Below are 17,146 nucleotides of genomic sequence, written 5' to 3' on the forward strand. Positions count from 1 at the left end.
GAGGAAGATGAAGAATGAAGATGTGCATGTTATTCTTCAGTGTGCGAGGGGTTCTTAGACTAAATTGAGGCCCATTTCCCCTCAGAGTGCAATGTTTGTTGTAATTTGCTCTTTGATTATGGACTTCCTTAAAATGTTTCGATAAGTGTCCCTCAAAACCATTCTTTATATTAGATAGATATTCCCTCATTCTATCCCTGAGGGGTCTCTGGGTTTGTTCCAAGTACTGCTTTTTACATGGACAATGAATTAAGTAAATTACACCATTGTCAGTTCACCTTATGGTGTCCATTATTTCATACTTATATTCCTTTCTTATTGAGCTAACCTTTTTCTTTGTATTGCTATAATGATATGCAGTGCTGGTATAACAAGGAAAAAACCTTTTTATCTCCTTTCCAAATGAACTCCTATCTTTCAGATTTGTGGTGTTTTTAAACTCACTAGATGCCAACATATTTTTAAATTATTGGCTTTTTTAAAAAACTATTTCTGCATATTTCTTAACAGCGTCACCTAGAATATGATCTTTTTTAATAAGATGCCTATGCTTCGTTAAAATAGACTTGATACATCTATGTTTATTTGGTGATCAATGGAACAAAAATTATCCGATCTCCTTCCTCTATTTTAATGTCTTGTTGCCAATACATTTTCTCTTTCCATATCCCTAGCTATGTCTATTGCTTTCTCCACATTGTTTTTATCATAACCTCTCTCTATGAATCTTTGTCTGTTCTTCATAACTCTCTATAGTACTACAATTTTTCCGAATTCTCATAAATTGACTTTTGGGGATGTCATTTATCCATCTGTCAAAGTGACAACTCTCAATATGAATATAATTGTTTGAAAAAGTTTTTTTGTCTGTATCTGTTTCCCTATAATGGTTACCTCAATATCTAAATAGTGGATGATCTGAGTACTTTGTTCATATGTAAAACTTAAACTTAAATCATTGGTGTTCATTTAATCTAAAACAGTTAAAGCAATTCACTCTTTCCACAAATCCATTCTAATTTCTAGTGGGAATTCAACTCCTGTCCACCAGGAGGAAGCAAAGAACACCCCATCAAAGTTATAAGTATCCCTCCCACTTCCCATAATCCCCAGTCATTCTTTGCCTGTGTACTTTGTAGAAAGTGTGCAAAGAAGGTGTGTGAAGAAAATCAAGTTTTAATCCTTTAATGGGTACTTTTCCCTGCAAGCAAGGATCGGGGCAATGCTGTGTCCATGTAATCCTCTTTGGTAAGAGTAATGATGGCTTTTAGCAGTTGGAAGACAAACTGCAAGGTAGTCCTTGCTTCCCTTCCAACATTTATGCTACCCCTATATAGAAAACCAGGGTTGATCACTCTGCTTTTCTTGTATCTTCAAGTCCCTGTAAGCAGTCGGATGAGGCTAACAGACCTGGAGCTGCTGTGACTGCCCAACAGCAGAAATTCCTGGAGGGTAAGTCCTTTTGTATTATCCTGACCTTATAGGGGATCTATGCAGGGGACTCTGTGGTGGGTGTCCTAATGGCGCCTAAATTCCCTCTTAAGGGGTCTAAAATAAAATATATATATCCTGGGATCAGGATATTTTTATGGCTTTTTGAGCAGTTTGGAGTTTAATGCTCCTGCTACATTTAACTTAACTCCCTTTAGAGTAGGGGAGGGTGTCTGTGGAATCTTTTATTCTAATGGCCATCTGGGAAACAGAGCTCCCTTAGCTGTTATTTGTTTTTTCCCTCCTATATCAGCCTTGACGTTATGGTTTCAAGTAGAGTTTTTTTACCTTTATTAGTGAACTGTAACGGGCTGTTTAGTTATCACAGAGGATTGGTCCCCTCTATCAGGCAGACAGTTGCGGCATTCTACATTTATCCAGTGTTCTATTGAGTACTCCAATACATCGAAAACTCCAATCTGACGTCACTTCCGGTAAATCCATACATCTGATTGGTCCGTATCCAGTGAGTGACAGAACTCACAACCAATCAGATGGGGATTGTAATCGCCTATCTACATTATCTATATTGCCTCTGCCTGGGGGGTTCAAGGGGGGCAAAGCCCCCCATGTAAGCCTCATTTCCCAAGGTTAACTTGGGGTGTATGCCAGAGGATCGGCGGTGCGCCCCCAGACAGAGGCAAAACAGATATTAACGTAGAAGACTTACCGGAAGTGACATCATATTGGAGTTTTCGAGGCATGTAGACGCTTCTCCTAGTTTGTAGGTACATGCGTCTAGCGTGAGCTGCTGCCCTAAACTTTATGGAGCTCCTCAGAGTTCTCGGCAGTGGGGACCGGGTTGTTGTGACGCACTTGTCAGACAACCTTAGAGGCAGACAAGACGGGGAGAGTGTTTATGACTGCGCTGCCCTTTAATCCGCCGGCTCCCGGCATATATTTGTTGGCGCAATACAAATATCTGTATTTGCACATACTGCAGCCATCTGTTTAGCAAAAATATCTGAAGTATGTCTAGGGGTCGATTTATCAAAGGCTTTCACCAGCCTTTGAGCCCCTACGACTGCAGGTTCTCACACGAGAACCTGCACGCCGTATTTAACAAGCAGCGGTCATGATAACCTCTTTGCCACCTCTTGTTTGGCGAAATTCAATGTCCCCAGTCTTTTCCGACCGGGGAGATTGACAGCTCCTGCCTGCACGTGATTGGCTGTGTGCGGGCAGGGGGCGGGATTGGACGCGAGCACAAAATAGAACTTGTGTGCAATGCTGAATTCCTCCAGGAGAATTCAGATCGCCAGAGGCAAGCTGCAGCGGACAGGGGCGCTTATATGCGCCCCTGTCCGCTTCAGCTTGATAAATCGCCCCCCCTAGTGTTTTCCACGGACATTAGTGTTTGTCATCCAGGGAGGTCTGGTATGCCGCAGTCCTCTCAGAACCCTTGTATATTCAGGGTTAGGACTTGAGACTGGCGGTGGGGAGGGGTTAATGTTACCTCCACAGTATGTACGTATGTACGTGATATTGTTTTAAGCATTATGTCTGCTTATCTTAACCTTGTGTAATGTGTATTTTTAGGGATGTTTAACTCTTACTCGGTTTTTCCCTATCCTTCTACAGTAGTGGTATATACTTGCTATGGATCTAAGCATTATATCTGCTCATTTTATCCTTTGCGGCTATGCATATTAAATGTATGTTTTAGGGTTTATTAACTTTTACATGTTTTTTTACTGAAATTGTTATAAGCAATTATGTCTGCTTATCTTATTTTTCTTCTACTGTACTTTTTAATGGGTGTTTCTAGGGATTTTTAGCATTTTTATGTTTTATCCCTATATTTTTATAGTAGAAGTATGTCTTAATTTTATTCTACTGTACATATTAAATGGATTTTTAGCATTTAAATATTTTATCCCTCTCTGTCTACAATATGGATATATGTTTGATACCGTTATAAGCTCTATTCCTGCTTATCCCTATCCTTTTTGCAGAAGACAATTATCCTGGAGATTGTTATAAGCATTATGTCTACTTATCCAATGTTTTTCCACTAATAATGCTAAATGTTTTAGCTCTCTATTTCTACCAAAGAGGATGTTTATATAATTTTTATTGCTGGGCAATTTTTTGTTCTGTAGTTTACTTTACTCTGCTGATAATTTTTGCTGACAGCACATTGTCATGGTGCTTTCAGCTAACTGCATCCTGCTGTAGTAGCCTGATGGTTAACTTTGCTGCCTAACAAGCGGAAGGGTTTGCAGTGTGAACCCAACTGCAGCGGCTTACACCTTGTAGGTATGCTCACAAGATGTTTTTACTATCTTGTTTCTAGTTGCTGAGGCTTACTTTCCTTTTTAGAATCTATCTGGTAGCCCAATGTTAATCCTCTGCAGCATTATCTATCATTCCTGGGTTCAATAACATTTTAGGCATCATCTGAGATAAAGATATCAGGAGTATGGACTATTACATAATTGTAATTGATATGATTTGTTGCAGGGCCATTTCCCTTTTTTTCTTGACTTAGGTAATAGTTTCTCTCTTTCAAATTTCTAGACTAACCGACAGGAGTCTCTCTGTCCTAGAAAAGTCTTCCGTTGGCTTAGAGGTCAAGACAGCAGCTAAGGGTCAGCAGCAGACTAGACATCCGGAGTCCTGGTTTCATTCCGGGAGATGGACGTTACAAGGAATTACATTCCTTTTCAATGTTTATGGCTGCTCACCATGTATTCCAATGAATCATGCTTTCTGAGACCCTCCTGGGAGGGTGTTACTACAGATGCCAGCCTTGGCTGGGGAACAGTTTAGGGTCCTTTAGGAACTCAGGGAATCTGAACTCAGTCGGAGTCTGTCCTTCCAATATTTGTATAGATTGTGAGCTATATAGCCCGGTTCCATCTGAGTTTGGTCCTTTTTATCTGTTTTCAATCGTCCAGCTTCTCTTTGGTAGCTTATTTCATCCTTCAGGGAGGAACATGGAGTTTCTTAGCGAGGGTGGAGGTGACTCGCACCCTTCGGTAGGCGGAGTTTCTCCTCTGCCTCAGTTTCAATGGACAACTGGGTTTTTTCTCTGTAGGTTTGTCGGCTTCTCGTCTAATCTCCAAGCTTCCCAGATTCGGATCCAGATCAAGAAATTCACAAGCAGTTCTGGTGCACACTCCAGCTGTTCCATGGGATTTGGTTCTGATTTTCCTTCTTTTCTCTGTTCTCCTTTCGCGGGTGATAGCCCGTATCAGGAGCTGGTTTTGGTGATTCTTGATCCTCATCGAGATTCTCTGAATCTGACTGCATGGAGATTGAACGCCTAATTTGTCTATGCTAGGTTTTTCTGATTAGGTTATTGTCTCCTTGATCCAGGCTTGTTAGCCGGTTCTTCATCATATTTTCCATAAGGTTTAACACACTTTCCGTTTTTGGTGTAATCTCGGGGTTTACTGTGGAGTAGAGCAAGTGTTTCCCCATATTTTGCCTTTTCTCCAAGAAGGTCTGGAGAAGGGTTTGTCTGTCAGTTCTCTCAAGGTCGGATTTCTGACTTTTCTGTTCTGTTTCATAAACGTTTGGTTTCTCTGCCAGATGTTTAGTCATTTGTTCAGTCTCTGGCCATAATCAGGCCTGCGTTCTATCCTGTTGCTCCTCCTTGGAGCTTTATCCCTATTCTTAGAGTTCTGCAACAGGCTACATTTGTGCCTCTGCATTCCATTATTTTTACATTGTTTACTGGAATAGTTTTTTTTTTACTAGCTATTTTTTTCTGCTAGTAGAATCTCAGAACTTTAGAATCTACTGTGTGATCCTCCTAATCTCCAAGCTTCCCAGATTCGGATCCAGATCAAGAAATTCACAAGCAGTTCTCTGCATTCCATTATTTTTACATTGTTTACTGGAATACTTTTTTTTTTACTAGCTATTTTTCTCTTGTTAAGTGTAGTCAGTCCACGGGTCATCCATTACTTATGGGATTATATCTCCTTCCCAACAGGAAGTTGTAAGAGGATCACCCAAGCAGAGCTGCTATATAGCTCCTCCCCTCACATGTCATATCCGGTCATTCTCTTGCAACTCAACATAGATAGGTCGTTGTGAGAGGTCTGTGGTGTTTTTTAAACTTAGTTTATGTCTTCAATCAAAAGTTTGTTATTTTAAATGGCACCGGAGTGTGCTGTTTGTTCTCAGGCAGTATTAGAAGAAGAATCTGCCTGCGTTTTCTATGATCTTAGCAGAAGTAACTAAGATCCACTGGCTGTTTCTCGCACATTCTGAGGAGTGAGGTAACTTCAGAAAGGGGTATGTGCAGTAAATTATTATTCTAAGGAATGGAATTGACTAGAAAATACTGCTGTTACCAATGTAATGTAAGTACAGCCTTAAATGCAGTGGTAGCGACTGGTATTAGGCTGATGAGTGTACGTGCACTGAAGTATTTTTCTAGGGAATGGAATTTGACTAAGAAAATACTGTTAATACTGAAGTAATGTATGAGCCTTAACTGCAGTAAAAGCGACTGGTAGCAGGCTTATTAATAACACTTCATAATCTTTAAAATGTTCAAAACGTTTACTGGCATGTTAATCGTTTTTTGTGAGGTACTTGGTGATAAAACTTATTGGACAAACAAAGAGGTATCAGCGCACATCCATTTTCAAAAGCACAACATATTTTTTACTGCTGCAAAAAATTGCCTGCATATACATCAAGAGACAACTATCTTTTTTTAAATAATATTGGGAACTTAGTCACACAATATGGCTATATTTTGCTTAGCCAGTCACTGCTTACAAGGTGCCCCAATTCGACTGGTCCTACTCTAAATCCTTTTGCCACAGAGGGCTGAAACATTCCTGCTTTTACTCTTCATAATAGAATGAGACTCCCTGGCTTTTTATTCACAACTCTTTAACACTGTAATGAGCACACCTGAACTTGGGTGGGGTGCTTAAACCAATGGGAGATGGTCAGTCTCCCTGGTAATTTTAAATACAAATACAAAATTTGGTTTTTTAGCACACCTTACAAAAAGTTTAAATCAACATCTGGGAGTGCTGCCAATATGACCCAGTAATTACACAAACAAAGAGGTATCAGCGCACATCCATTTTCAAAAGCACAACATATTTTTTACTACTGCAAAAAATTGCCTGCATATACATCAAGAGACAACTATCTTTTTTTAAATAATATTGGGAACTTAGTCACACAATATGGCCATATTTTGCTTAGCCAGTCACCGCTTGCAAGGTGCCCCAATTCGACTGGTCCTACTCTAAATCCTTTTGCCACAGAGGGCTGAAACATTCCTGCTTTTACTCTTCATAATAGAATGAGACTCCCTGGCTTTTTATTCACAACTCTTTAACACTGTAATGAGCACACCTGAACTTGGGTGGGGTGCTTAAACCAATGGGAGATGGTCAGTCTCCCTGGTAATTTTAAATACAAATACAAAATTTGTTTTTTTAGCACACCTTACAAAAAGTTTAAATCAACATCTGGGAGTGCTGCCAATATGACCCAGTAATTACACAAACAAAGAGGTATCAGCGCACATCCATTTTCAAAAGCACAACATATTTTTTACTGCTGCAAAAAATTGCCTGCATATACATCAAGAGACAACTATCTTTTTTTTAAATAATATTGGGAACTTAGTCACACAATATGGCCATATTTTGCTTAGCCAGTCACCGCTTACAAGGTGCCCCAATTCGACTGGTCCTACTCTAAATCCTTTTGCCACAGAGGGCTGAAACATTCCTGCTTTTACTCTTCATAATAGAATGAGACTCCCTGGCTTTTTATTCACAACTCTTTAACACTGTAATGAGCACACCTGAACTTGGGTGGGGTGCTTAAACCAATGGGAGATGGTCAGTCTCCCTGGTAATTTTAAATACAAATACAAAATTTGTTTTTTTAGCACACCTTACAAAAAGTTTAAATCAACATCTGGGAGTGAGAAACCGTTAACTGAGATTTCCCACTGTTGTAATATGAGTGGGAGGGGCCTATTTTAGTGCTTTTTTGCGCAGTAAAAATTCAGTCACAATTTTCCTACTTCATCCTCCATGATCCAGGACGTCCCTAGAGAGCTCAGGGGTCTTCAAAATTCATTTTGAGTGAGGTAATCAGTCACAGCAGACCTGTGACAGTGTGTTTGACTGTGATAAAAACGTTATTTGTTAAATTGATATCCGTTTTTGGGTATTAAGGGGTTAATCATCCATTTGCTGGTGGGTGCAATCCTTTGCTAACTTAATACATTTACTGTGAAAATTTGGTTGCTATAACTAATTTGGTTCATTGTTATTTCAACTGTGATAGCTTTTTGTGCTTCTTAAAGGCGCAGTAGCTTTTTTTATATTGCTTGTAAATTTATTTGAAAGTATTTTCCAAGCTTGCTAGTCTCATTGCTAGTCTGTTTAAACATGTCTGACACAGATGAATCTGTTTGTTCACTATGTTTGAAGGCCACTGTGGAGCCCCATAGAAATTTGTGTACTAAATGCATTGATGTCACTTTAACCCCTTAGTGACCAGAGCACTTTTCCATTTTCTGTCCGTTTGGGACCAAGGCTATTTTTACATTTTTGCGGTGTTTGTGTTTAGCTGTAATTTTCTTCTTACTCATTTACTGTACCCACACATATTATATACCGTTTTTCTCGCCATTAAATGGACTTTCTAAAGATACCATTATTTTCATCATATCTTATAATTTACTATAAAAAAAATGATAAAATATGAGGAAAAATGGAAAAAAACACACTTTTTCTAACTTTGACCCCCAAAATCTGTTACATATCTAAAACCACCAAAAAACACCCATGCTAAATAGTTTCTAAATTTTGTCCTGAGTTTAGAAATACCCAATGTTTACATGTTCTTTGCTTTTTTTGCAAGTTATAGGGCCATAAATACAAGTAGCACTTTGCTATTTCCAAACCATTTTTTTCCAAAATTAGCGCTAGTTACATTAGAACACTGATATCTTTCAGGAATACCTGAATATCCCTTGACATTTATATATTTTTTTTTAGTAGACATCCCAAAGTATTGATCTAGGCCAATTTTGGTATATTTCATACCACCATTTCACCGCCAAATGCGATCAAATACAAAAAATTGTTCACTTTTTCACAAATTGTTTCACAAACTTTAGGTTTCTCACTGAAATTATTTACAAACAACTTGTGCAATTATGGCATAAATGGTTGTAAATTCTTCTCTGAGATCCCCTTTGTTCAGAAATAGCACACATATATGGCTTTAGCGTTGCTTTTTGGTAATTAGAAGGCCGCTAAATGCCACTGCGCACCACAAGTGTATCATGCCCAGCAGTTAAGGGGTTAATTAGGGAGCTTTTAGGGAGCTTGTAGGGTTAATTTTAGCTTTAGTGTAGTGTAGTAGACAACCCCAAGTATTGATCTAGGCACATTTTGGTATATTTCATGCCACCATTTCACCGCCAAATGCGATCAAATAAAAAAAAAAACGTAAAATTTTTCACAATTTTAGGTTTCTCACTGAAATCATTTACAAACAGCTTGTGCAATTATGGCACAAATGGTTGTAAATGCTTGTCTGGGATCCCCTTTGTTCAGAAATAGCAGACATATATGACTTTGGCGTTGCTTTCTGGTAATTAGAAGGCCACTAAATCCTGTTGCGCCTCACACGTGTATTATGGCTAGCAGTGAAAGGGTTAATTAGGGAGTTTGTAGTGAGCTTGCAGGGTTAATTTTAGCTTTAGTGTAGAGATCAGCCTCCCATCTGACACATCCCACCCCCTGATCCCTCCCAAACAGCTCCCTTCCCTCCCCCACCCCACAATTGTCCCCGCCATCTTAAGTACTGGCAGAAAGTCTGCCAGTACTAAAATAAAAGGGTTTTAAAAAAAAAATGAATTTTTTTTTAGCATATTTACATATGCTACTGTGTAGGATCCCCCCCTTAGCCCCCAACCTCCCTGATCCCCCCCAAAACTGCTCTCTAACCCTCCCCTCTGCCTTATTGGGGGCCATCTTGGGTACTGGCAGCTGTCTGCCAGTACCCAGTTTACAATAAAAAGTGCTTTTATTTTCTTTCTTTTTTTTTTTCTGTAGTGTAGCTTCCCCCCCCACCCCACCCCCCACAGACAAACCCCCACCACCTTGCTAATTATTTTAATTTTAAATTTTTTTTATCTTTTTTATTTGCACATTTTCTGCAGTGTAGCGGTTCCCACCCGCTCCCTCCCCGTGCACGCGCCCGCCCCCACCCTCCCGTGCACGCGCGCGCGCCCCCAGCCACCCCCGCCCACGATCCCGCCCCCCTTCACATCCACAGGGCCATCGATGGCCGCCACCCGCCTCCCGGTCCGGCTCCCACCCACCAACACAGGGAGCAACCGATCTCCGGTGCAGAGAGGGCCACAGAGTGGCTCTCTCTGCACCGGATTACTTAAAAAGGTTATTGCAGGATGCCTCCATATCGAGGCATCACTGCAATAACCGGAAAGCAGCTGGAAGCGAGCAGGATCGCTTCCAGCTGCTTTCCACACTGAGGACGTGCAGGGTACGTTCTCAGGCATTAACTGCCTTTTTTCTGAGGACGTACCCTGCACGTCCTCAGTCGTTAAGGGGTTAAATAAAAGTCAATTTTTACATGTAAAGAAATTATCACCAGACAACGAGGGGGAAGTTATGCCGTCTAACTCTCCTCACGTGTCAGTACCTTCGCCTCCCGCTCAGGAGGTGCGTGATATTGTGGCGCCAAGTACATCAGAGAGGCCCATACAAATCACTTTGCAAGACATGGCTACTGTTATGACAGAAGTATTATCTAAATTGCCAGAATTAAGAGGCAAGCGCGATTGCTTGGGGTTAAGGACAGAGCGCGCTGATGATGGGAGAGCCATGTCTGATACTGCGTCACAATTTGCACAACATGAGGACGGAGAGCTTCATTCTGTGGGTGACGGATCTGATCCAGGGAGACTGGATTCAGAGATTTCTAATTTTAAATTTAAGCTTGAGAACCTCCGCGTACTGCTATGGGAGGTATTAGCGGCTCTGAATGATTGTAACACGGTTGCAATTCCAGAGAAATTATGTAGGCTGGATAGATACTATGCGGTACCGGTGTGTACTGACGTTTTTCCTATACCTAAGAGGCTTACAGAGATTATTAGCAAGGAGTGGGATAGGCCCGGTGTGCCCTTTTTCCCCCCCTCCTATATTTAGGAAAATGTTTCTAATAGACGCCACCACACGGGATTTATGGCAGACGGTCCCTAAGGTGGAGGGAGCAGTTTCTACTTTGGCTAAGCGTACCACTATCCCGGTAGAAGATAGTTGTGCTTTTTCAGATCCAATGGATAAAAAATTAGAAGGTTACCTTAAGAAAATTTTTGTTCAGCAAGGTTTTATCTTACAGCCCCTTGCATGCATTGCGCCTGTCACTGCTGCTGCGGCATTCTGGTTTGAGTCTCTGGAAGAGGCCATTCGCACAGCTCCATTGGATGAGATTATGAACAAGCTTAAAGCACTTAAGCTAGCTAACGCATTTGTTTCTGATGCTGTTGTACATTTAACCAAACTAACGGCTAAGAACTCTGGATTCGCCATCCAAGCGCGCAGAGCGCTATGGCTTAAATCATGGTCAGCTGACGTGACTTCTAAATCTAAATTGCTTAATATTCCTTTCAAAGGGCAGACCTTATTCGGGCCCGGCTTGAAAGAAATTATTGCTGACATTACTGGAGGTAAGGGTCATACTCTTCCTCAGGACAAGGCCAAATCAAAGGCCAAACAGTCTAATTTTCGTGCCTTTCGTAACTTCAAGACTGGAGCAGCATCAACTTCCTCCGCTCCAAAACAGGAAGGAACTGTTGCTCGTTACAGACAGGGCTGGAAAGCTAACCAGTCCTGGAACAAGGGCAAGCAGGCCAGAAAACCTGCTTCTGCCCCTAAGACAGCATGAAGTGAGGGCCCCCTATCCGGAAACGGATCTAGTGGGGGGCAGACTATCTCTCTTCGCCCAGGCTTGGGCAAGAGATGTCCAGGATCCCTGGGCATTGGAGATCATATCTCAGGGATATCTTCTGGACTTCAAAGCTTCTCCTCCACAAGGGAGATTTCATCTTTCAAGGTTATCAGCAAACCAAATAAAGAAAGAGGCGTTTCTACGCTGTGTACAAGACCTCTTATTAATGGGGGTGATCCACCCAGTTCCGCGGACGGAACAAGGACAAGGATTTTACTCAAATCTGTTTGTGGTTCCCAAGAAAGAGGGAACCTTCAGACCAATCTTGGACCTAAAGATCTTAAACAAATTCCTAAGAGTTCCATCATTCAAAATGGAAACTATTCGAACCATCCTACCCATGATCCAAGAGGGTCAATACATGACCACTGTGGACTTAAAGGATGCCTACCTTCACATACCGATTCACAAAGATCATTATCGGTACCTAAGATTTGCCTTTCTAGACAGGCATTACCAGTTTGTAGCTCTTCCCTTTGGGTTAGCTACGGCCCCGAGAATCTTTACAAAGGTTCTGGGCTCTCTTCTGGCGGTACTAAGACCGCGAGGCATAGCGGTGGCTCCGTACCTAGACGACATTCTGATACAAGCGTCAAGTTTTCAAATTGCCAAGTCTCACACAGAGATAGTTCTGGCGTTTCTGAGGTCGCATGGGTGGAAGGTGAACGTGGAAAAGAGTTCTCTATTACCACTCACAAGGGTTCCCTTTCTAGGGACTCTTATAGATTCTATAGAGATGAAAATTTACCTGACGGAGTCCAGGTTATTAAATCTTCAAAATACTTGCCGTGCCCTTCATTCCATTCCACACCCGTCAGTAGCTCAGTGCATGGAAGTAATCGGCTTAATGGTTGCGGCAATGGACATAGTACCATTTGCGCGCCTGCATCTCAGACCACTGCAATTGTGCATGCTCAGTCAGTGGAATGGGGATTACTCAGATTTGTCCCCTCTAATAAATCTGGAACAAGAGACCAGAGATTCTCTTCTATGGTGGCTTTCTCGGCCCCATCTGTCCAAAGGGATGACCTTTCGCAGGCCAGATTGGACGATCGTAACAACAGACGCCAGCCTTCTCGGTTGGGGCGCAGTCTGGAATTCCCTGAAGGCTCAGGGATCATGGACTCAGGAGGAGAAACTCCTCCCAATAAATATTCTGGAGTTAAGAGCAATATTCAATGCTCTTCTAGCTTGGCCTCAGCAACTCTGAGGTTCATCAGATTTCAGTCGGACAACATCACGACTGTGGATTACATCAACCATCAAGGGGGAACCAGGAGTTCCCTAGCGATGTTGGAAGTCTCAAAGATAATTCGCTGGGCAGAGTCTCACTCTTGCCACCTGTCAGCGATATACATCCCAGGCGTGGAGAACTGGGAGGCGGATTTTCTAAGTCGCCAGACTTTTCATCCGGGGGGAGTGGGAACTTCATCCGGAGGTCTTCGCTCAACTGATTCATCGTTGGGGCAAACCAGATCTGGATCTCATGGCGTCTCGCCAGAACGCCAAGCTTCCTTGTTACGGATCCAGATCCAGGGACCCGGGAGCGGCGCTGATAGATGCTCTGACAGCCCCTTGGGTCTTCAACATGGCTTATGTGTTTCCACCATTCCCGATGCTGCCTCGACTGATTGCCAAGATCAAACAGGAGAGAGCATCAGTGATTTTGGTAGCACCTGCGTGGCCACGCAGGACCTGGTATGCAGACCTAGTGGACATGTCGTCCTGTCCACAATGGTCTCTGCCTCTGAGGCAGGACCTTCTAATTCAGGGTCCTTTCAACCATCCAAATCTAATTTCTCTGAGACTGACTGCATGGAGATTGAACGCTTGATTCTATCAAAGCGTGGCTTCTCGAAGTCGGTTATTGATACTTTAATACAGGCTCGGAAACCTGTTACCAGAAAGATTTACCATAAGATATGGCGTAAATATTTATATTGGTGCGAATCCAAGAGTTACTCATGGAGTAAGGTTAGGATTCCTAGGATATTGTCTTTTCTACAAGAGGGTTTAGAAAAGGGCTTATCTGCTAGTTCGTTAAAGGGACAGATTTCGGCTCTGTCTATTCTTCTACACAAACGTCTGGCAGAAGTTCCAGATGTTCAGGCTTTTTGTCAGGCTTTGGCTAGGATTAAGCCTGTGTTTAAGACTGTTGCTCCGCCGTGGAGCTTAAACTTAGTTCTTAACGTTTTGCAAGGTGTTCCATTTGAACCCCTTCATTCCATTGATATCAAGCTGTTATCTTGGAAAGTTCTGTTTTTGATGGCTATTTCTTCGGCTCGAAGAGTCTCTGAGTTATCTGCCTTACATTGTGATTCTCCTTATCTAATTTTTCATTCAGACAAGGTAGTTCTGCGTACTAAACCTGGGTTTTTACCTAACAGGAATATCAATCAAGAGATTGTTGTTCCATCTTTGTGTCCTAACCCTTCTTCAAAGAAGGAACGACTTTTGCATAATCTGGACGTTGTCCGTGCCCTGAAGTTCTATTTGCAGGCAACTAAAGATTTTCGTCAAACTTCTTCTCTGTTTGTCGTTTACTCTGGACAGAGGAGAGGTCAAAAGGCTTCGGCTACCTCTCTCTCCTTTTGGCTTCGTAGCATAATACGTTTAGCCTATGAGACTGCTGGACAGCAGCCTCCTGAAAGAATTACAGCTCATTCCACTAGAGCTGTGGCTTCCACCTGGGCCTTTAAGAATGAGGCCTCTGTTGAACAGATTTGCAAGGCTGCAACTTGGTCTTCACTTCACACTTTTTTGAAATTTTACAAATTTGACACTTTTGCTTCTTCGGAGGCTATTTTTGGGAGAAAGGTTCTTCAGGCAGTGGTTCCTTCCGTTTAAAGTTCCTGCCTTGTCCCTCCCATCATCCGTGTACTTTTGCTTTGGTATTGGTATCCCATAAGTAATGGATGACCCGTGGACTGACTACACTTAACAAGAGAAAACATAATTTATGCTTACCTGATAAATTTATTTCTCTTGTAGTGTAGTCAGTCCACGGCCCGCCCTGTCTTTAAGGCAGGTTTAAATTTTAATTAAACTCCAGTCACCACTGCATCCTATGGTTTCTCCTTTCTCGTCTTGTTTCGGTCGAATGACTGGATATGACATGTGAGGGGAGGAGCTATATAGCAGCTCTGCTTGGGTGATCCTCTTGCAACTTCCTGTTGGGAAGGAGATATAATCCCATAAGTAATGGATGACCCGTGGACTGACTACACTACAAGAGAAATAAATTTATCAGGTAAGCATAAATTATGTTTTTTCTGCTAGTAGAATCTCAGAACTTTAGAATCTACTGTGTGATCCTCCTTATCTTATTTGCCATGCAGATAAGGTGGTCCTTCGTCCCAGATTGGGATTTCTTCCTTTGGTGGTTTGTGGGCCACAATTTCATTCAAAAATTGTTGTTATTTCTTTGCGTCCTTCTTTTTTTCTCAGAAAGAACGTCTTTTTCTCTACCTGGATGTAGTTGGATCTATTTCCAGGCTACTAGAGATTTCCATAAATTCTTTGCCTTTTTGTAGTCCTTACTGGCTATCGCAGGGTCTCAAAGCCACGTCAATTTCTCCTTCCTTTTGGTTGGAGAGTATCTTTTGTTTGGCTGATGAGACAGCAGGGCAACAGCCTCCTGAGAAGACTGCAGCTCTTTCTTCTGGGGCTGCTTTCTTCTTCCTGGGTTTTTAGGATGAGGCTAAAGTGTGGGACGAATTTGCAAGGCGGCCATTTGGTCCTTGTTACATTCTTTTTCTAAATTCCTCAAATTCTATGTTTTTACCTCAGCGGAGGTTTCCTTTGGGAGAAGGGTTCTTCAAGTGGTGGTGCCCTCAGTTTAGATCTGCCTGTCTTGTTTTTCCCTTCCTTTCCATTCTGTGTCCTCTAGCTTGGGTATTGGTTCCCACTAGTAATTAGAATGGATTTGTGGACTTTCCATGCCATTGGAAATAAAATAAAATGTATGCTTACCTGATGATAGATTATTTTCTTTCCTGGCATGGAGAGTCCACGACCGCGCCCTTGTTTAAATTCAAGACGACTTGTTATCTTCTAAAGCTTCAGGCACCTCTAAACCCCCGGTGTTCCTCTTCTCTTTCCGTATTCCCTCGGCTGAATGACTGGGAATTATGAGAAGTGGGAGGGATACTTATAGCTTTGCTGGTGTGTTCTTTGCCTCCTCCTGGTGGCCAGGAGTTGAATTCCCACTAGTAATTAGAATGGATTCATGGACTCTCCATGCCAGGAAAGAAAATAATTTAGCAGGTAAGCATACATTTTATTTTCCAGATGATAAAACATAATCTATAAATCTTTGATATAGTACAATGTTAGCACTCCAGATGCTATTTGAAATATACATTTCCTCCAAAAAAGCCTATAAACAAATTAGCGTAACAGAGTGTAAACTTGGTGCTGTTCCTTTTTCTTATAGGCAATATTAACCATTGAAACTAAATAGTTATGCAAAATGAATTCAGTACGTTGTAAGATGAACTCTGCTTGTTCCCTTGGTAAATTCTCATCATTATTTAGATATAACTTAATAGCTCTCAAACCCAAAACATGGTCAATAGTAGTGTAGAGTGATGACACGTCACTCGTGACCATGATATTGTTATCTTTCCATTCTATAATCTCTTAATTAATTTAGAAAATAGGTGGAGTCTCTCAAATATGGAGATTACATAATTTTGCAAGAATTGATATACATATTTTGCTAAATTTGATGACCATGGGAGTTTACAAGTGAATCTTCAGCAAAAAAATATAAGATGGGTGTAATGAGAAATTTTACATCTTAGAAGGCAAATTCATTATGATTTACAAGATCTTTACTTTTGGCACTTATTAGAATCTCTCCTAATTTCTTTTTTTGTGTTTCTAGGGGATTCGATTTTAATTTCTTGCATGTTGTTTCATCACCTCATAATCTTAGTGCTTTATTTAGGAAGATTTATCATAAGATCTGGAGGGTCTTTATTTCCTGGTATATGGATCATGGGTTTTCCTGGTATTCTTTTTTAGAATTCCTAGGATTTTGCAAGTTTTTGAAGGATGGTATAGATAAAGGTTTATCTGCCAGCACATTGAAGGGTCATATCACTGCTGTTTCAGTTTTGTTTCATAAGAAGATTACAAATATTCTTGACATCGAATGTTCTGTTCAAGCTTTGGCTAGAATTAAACCTGTAAATAAAGGGACAGTCTACTCCAGAATTGTTATTGTTTAAAAAGATAGATAATCTTTTTTTTCCTTCTTAATACAGAACCTGACCAACAGGAGGAGGCAAAGACACGCCAGCCAAAGGCTTAAGTACCTCCCCCACTTCCCTCATCCTCCAGTCATTCTTTGCCTTTCATCACAGGAGGTTAGCAGAAGTGTCAGAAGAGTTTGGAGTAGTTCGTTAGGAAGGGTATCTGCCCTTCGAGATGGGACTGGAGTTTTAAGTAGTTTTGTCGGCCTCTCAGTGAGAGCATTGATGGAAGTTGGAGATGCAGGGAGAGTCTTTCTGCGAAACCATCCAGGCTCATATTAACAGCTCCTTAAGCAATCAGCGTTGACCAGTTTCACTGCCTGCTTTCTTCACTCAAGTCCATGTCATAAGCGCTGCTACAATCTGTCAAACTTGAAGGACCGTGTTACTGTTCCAAGGCATAGATTCCGGTA

At 41.5% G+C, this 17,146-nt stretch overlaps 1 protein-coding gene across 3 annotated transcripts in view; it reads left to right on the forward strand.

Annotated features, from left to right (window-relative positions):
- CLOCK (clock circadian regulator) overlaps positions 1–17,146 on the forward strand; it is a 482,886-nt gene that overhangs the window by 410,556 nt on the left and 55,184 nt on the right. The window lies entirely within an intron of this gene.

This window comes from Bombina bombina, chromosome 2 (assembly GCF_027579735.1).
Source record: "Bombina bombina isolate aBomBom1 chromosome 2, aBomBom1.pri, whole genome shotgun sequence".
Taxonomy (NCBI): domain Eukaryota; kingdom Metazoa; phylum Chordata; class Amphibia; order Anura; family Bombinatoridae; genus Bombina; species Bombina bombina.